Here is a 5611-nt window from a genome sequence, read left to right on the forward strand (position 1 = left end):
TATGTAGCAGAAGATGGCCTAATCGGCCATCACTGGGAAGAGAGGCCCCTTGGTCTTGCAAACTTTATATGACCCAGCACAAGGGAACGCCTGGGCCAAGTAGTGGGAGTGGGTGGGTAGGGGAGCAGGGGTGGGGGTGGGTATAGGGAACTGTCGGGATAGCATTTGAAATGTAAATAAAGAAAATAATAATTAAAAAAAAGAGAGTGGTGAACATAGGGCAAGACCCTACTCAGTTAAATTTAGGTTCAGGCATGATGCTACACACCTTTAAAGAGACAAAGCCAAGCAAATCTCTGAGTTCAAGGTCAATCTACAGAGCAAGTTTCAGGACAGCCAGCCTTAGGCAGTGAAGGAGAAGGCTGCTAAGATAATCTATGGGGATCATGTTCTAACAACAGGAAGCAGAATAACTCAGCAGGTTTGACTCTGGCTTTAGAGTCCAGACTAGAAGGGACTACTGGGACAATTAATGATGATTATTAGTTGGAGCTAAGAAATTTGCTGTAATTAAGAAGAGACCAGCATCACTGAGGTAAAAATCTTCTGGGAAGTGTTTGCTGAAAGCACAAGAAGTTGCATTCCAGAGATAGCCAAGGTTGTATCCCATGCTGCAGCTGTACTTGGTAAAGAGTAAGAGTCACCCAGGTGGTACTGGTTTGAAGGCATGAAGAGATCATGAAGAGCAGCTGAGGCTTGGTACTGTGCGTGGTCTTGGAAGGTCATTAGTGAAGGTGAAGCCCTAATTGCATTTGATGGCCCAGGACTGAAGGAGTCATGCAAAGGAGTTGTGGCTTGACACAATGAATAGAGCCTATAAGAGACTATTGGTGAAACCTAGTTTCAGTAGGAGACCCCAGCATATTGGAGATGCCAGTACCATGGGATGATCTCCAAGATCAGCAGTGACAGTGGAGTAGATCAACCTGAGCTCAGAGTGCTACGGAGAGCAGAGCTGGAGAAGTGACGTCAGCCCTTTGGAGCCCAGATAATTGTGTGTGGATCCCAGACATTAAAACAAGAAGCTATAACATTGAAATCACCTTGGAGACCCCAAGATTTTTGAGATGCCAGAGCCATAGGTTATCTTCCAAGGAATGCTGCTAACATGGAGTGGAACCAACCTGGGAGAACAAAGTTTGTTGCCATCAACAAAGATGAAAAAGGAGTTGGATATCTGAAACTTGCTTTGACATCAGACATGGAGATGCAGAGTCTGAAGTTTCCCCAGCTGGTTTCCTATCTTGATTCAGGGATTACAGTTGGATGAATCTCAGAAGAGACTTTAAACTTCGGACTTTTAACATTGTTGATACTGCAATAGACTATAGGAACTTTAGAAATTGGACTAAATGTACTTTTTAAATAATGCTATGGCTAGATATGGCCTCCATAGACTCATGTGTTTGAACAAGCTTCTGGGGGCTAGGGAGTGAAATATGATGGTTTGTATATAGTTGGCCCAGGGAGTGGCACTGTTGGGAGTAGGTGTGGGTTTAATACCCTTGTCCTAGCTGTCTGGGAGTCAGTCTTCTGCTAGCAGATGAAGACGTAGAACTCTCAGCTCTTCCTGACTGGATGGTGTCACTTTGGTAATAATGGACTGTACCTCTGAACCTCTAAGTTAGTCCCAGTTAAGTGTTGTCCTTACAAGAGTTGTATTGGTTGTGGTTTCTGATCACAGCAATAAAACCCTAACTAAGACCACATGCCCGTGTCTGCATGCACAATATAGCATCAGTAATAGTGTCAGGATTTGGTGCCCACCCATGGGATGGATCCTAAGTTGGGTAGGCCACTGGAGAGCCTTTCCTTCAGTCTCCGCTCCATTTATGTTCCTGAAATTTTTTTTAACATGAAAAATTCTGAGTCAAAAATTCTGAGGTGGGTGATTGACGCCATCCCTTCACTGTGGACCCTGTCTACCTACTGGAGGTTGACTCTTCAGGTTCCATCTCCCCATGGTTGGGCATTCTGGCTAATGTCACCCCATTGAGTCCTGGGAAAATCTCACATCTCATCTCAGGGACTTTCTAGAGGTTCTTCCCAACCCCCAGCCTTCCCAGCTACAAATTCCCATTCATTCTCTTGGCCCTCTGGGCTTCTTTTCTGTCTATCCCTATACCTGATCCTACCTTCATTTTCTCCTCCCCTTTCCTTTCCACCAAGATCCTTCCATTTCTCTGCCTTCTGTGATTATTTTCCCCCCTTCTAAGTGGGATTGAAGCATCCTCACTTGGGTCTTCCTTCTTATAAAACTTCCTGTGGTATCTGGAGGTGTCTCATACATATTCTGTATATTTTGTCTAATAAGCACTTATCTGTGAGTACATAGCATGCATTATCCTTTTGGGTCTAATTTACCTCACTCAAAATGATATTTTCTAGTTTCACTCATTTGCCTGAAAATTTCATGATGGTCTAGTTTTTAATGGCTGAATAGTATTCCATTGTGTAAATGAACCATATTTTTTCTGTAACCATTCTTTGAGAGAATTCTGAGTTGCTTTCAGTTTCTGGCTATTATTAATGAGGCCACTATGAACATAGTGGAGCATGTATTTTTCTGTTATGGTGGAGCATCTTTTGGGTATATGCCAAGGAGCAGTGTAGCTGGGACTTCAGGTAGAACTATTTCCAAATTTCTAAGAAAATGCCCATAGATTTACATAGTGTTTGTGTGAATTTGCAATCCCATCAGCTATGGAGGAGAGTTTCTTTTTTTCCACATTCTTGTCAGCATGTGCTGCCATTCTGATTGAAGCAGGCCTCCTCAAATGCAGATAGAGCTCTATGATCTGGGTTTGAGCAGGCCTCCTCTTTCTTTGGTTAGAACAGTCCTCCTGGGTGACTTCCAGGGCTGTGGGATTAGAGAGCAGGCATGCCATTCTGCCACAGCTACAGGTGGAGGTGCAGACCAAAAGAGTAGTAGTGTTCAGGTAGATCCCAAGCCTGCTGGGCTCTATGGGGGTAACACTTGGCATGAGTATAGAGACAGGAGTCTTGCCTATGTTTAGAGCAGCCCTCTTGGGAAAAAGAGAGGCTGCAGAGTTTGGGGAAAATGAATGCTGATCTGCCATGGGTTCAGGTGGAGGTCTTTTTAGTTAGTTTTACTGCATGTATAATATTGAGATTCCCTGTTAACATTGTCAGTTTCAGGTATATCCTAAAGATTGTCAGTTGTTTTCTTTATAAGCTTCATGAGCCTACATCCAGTATGGCTGTTTTATTTCAGAATGAATTGTTACACAACAGTCTGTCTTCTTTATGCGTGCATGTGTTTATGATGTTTTCATATCCATTGAGATAATGGCATTTTTGGAAGCTTGTTTTTATTATATGGCCATCACAGTCCATTGTATAATTTACCACATGCTAGTTACCCATTTATCATCTGGAAGAATGAGTGGTTATTTCTGTCATTTACCAGTTGTCCTTAAAAATAATACAAATGGTGCTGACAAAAATTCCTTTAACTACATATTGGTGTAATTATCTCAGACAAGATTTGGTGGTACAGTTAAGACTAAGTATGGTAAATAACTTTATTTTTATTCAAAATTTCTGACAATTTTAAGAGTTTCCTTTGATTTTGGACCATTCAAATTGAGAAAAAATCATTACTTTCCTGAACACTTTCTCTGTACTATCCCCATCCTGTTCAAGAAATTTATATTGCTGTCTTATATATTTATAAAATTGTTGCCGGGCGTGGTGGCGCACGCCTTTAATCCCAGCACTTGGGAGGCAGAGGCAGGTGGATTTCTGAGTTCGAGGCCAGCCTGGTCTACAAAGTGAGTTCCAGGACAGCCAGGGCTATACAGAGAAACCCTGTCTCGAAAAAAAAAAAACAAACAAACAAAAAAAGAAATAAATACATTTGGGCTGGTGAGATGGCTCAGTGGGTAAGAGCACCCAACTGCTCTTCCGAAGGTCCAGAGTTCAAATCCCAGCAACCACATGGTGGCTCATAACCATCCGTAACAAGATCTGACTCCCTCTTCTGGAGTGTCTTAAGACAGCTACAGTGTACTTACATATAATAAACAAATAAATCTAAAAAAAATTGTTTACATGTATTTATTTACTGTATGTGTATATTTATACATGGTCCACACGTAAAAATCAGAGGACATCTTGTCATATTTATTTTCTCTCTTTATATCATGTGAGATCTAGTGTTCAAATTAAGTTTTTCATGATTACAGGTAGATATCATTAGCTGTGAGAAATCTTTTTTGACTCAAGTAGTTGAGTATCATTTAAACAGTATCTAATCTACCTTTATCTCATTTTGTGTATATTTCATACCATACATTGTGATATGCTTTATATCCCTAGAATTTTAATTGTTTTTTTCCATCCAGTTTTTATATCATACGATTCAACCCATTATCGTGGTCATCACAGTTTCTTCTACCATCGTAATCATCATTTAATAAGTCAGGAAAGTAGCTGGAGACATTTAAGGCCACCTGATGCTCCTGCAGAAGACTTGGACTTGGTTGCTAGCACTCTCATGGCAGCTCACAGCTGTCTGCAACTCTATTTCAAAGAGATCCAATAATTTCCTTTTGCATTAGAGACCTATGGGGGCATAAATATTGCCCACAAATATAGTAAATACAGGAAAACCACTCATAAACATAAAATGAAAATTATCCTGTAAAACAAATTAGTCCAATAAATTCTTGTACTCTGAAATGAATAAATTCAGTTGTCACAAAAGTTTAGTGACTTGAATTCAATGAATGAAATCATAGAAAGTTATTGTTTGTCTTCTTCACATGTACGCACAGAGTGATGATAATAATAACAAAGATGATATTAAATAAATATTACAGTTATAGCTGAAAGTATTTTAGATAATTAAGGATCAAAATGAGTACACATTTTAAAACTCAATTTCCTAATATTTATTTCTAGTATCATATTATTTATGATATGTAAGACTGGCTTACATCCACTGAACGTGATGAAATCTCATCTTGAAAGGACATTATTATATTTATGTAGCAATAACAAACAGTGAATGTTTTTCTCTGGGGGCTCATTATCATTTTCTCTAAACACAGATACGGCAACAAAGATTTGATAATATCATTGTTTTTTGTTTTGTTTTGGGGTTTGTTTGTTTTTTTGCCTTTTATCTAAGATTCATTCAACTAGGAAGAAAATAATATTAAGATGAAAAGAGAGCCAATCTATGGTTATTTTCAAGTGCCCAGCACAAAAGATTGCCTGTATATACCACTGAAGACCTCCAGGAGGCAGCACAGAACATTTGTCTTAAAGTTATGTTTAAAGTTCTGGGGAAATGAAGTATGGATCTAGGATACCTTCTGCATTACTGATTTGAGGCATGCGCTGGTAACATTAACTCCTTGGCATTTTCTGATGTGATTTACTATTCATGTGTAAGTTTTAATGACCATATAGTACTCCCTCAAAATATACTGTCTCCGAGCAAAATGTCACAGAACCCTGTTGTGGAACCACTGGATTTTTTACCATCCAGTAAAAAATAGGTACTGACATTTACACAATGGAGTACTACTCAGGTATTAAAAACAATGAATTTATGAAATTCTTGGGCAAATGGATGTATCTG

At 39.5% G+C, this 5611-nt stretch overlaps 1 protein-coding gene across 1 annotated transcript in view; it reads left to right on the forward strand.

Annotated features, from left to right (window-relative positions):
- The window catches only part of Adgre3 (adhesion G protein-coupled receptor E3), an 89421-nt gene that overhangs the window by 61291 nt on the left and 22519 nt on the right, over positions 1–5611 (forward strand). The window lies entirely within an intron of this gene.

The sequence above is a fragment of the Mus pahari genome, chromosome 18 (assembly GCF_900095145.1).
Source record: "Mus pahari chromosome 18, PAHARI_EIJ_v1.1, whole genome shotgun sequence".
NCBI classification, from domain to species: Eukaryota; Metazoa; Chordata; class Mammalia; order Rodentia; family Muridae; genus Mus; species Mus pahari.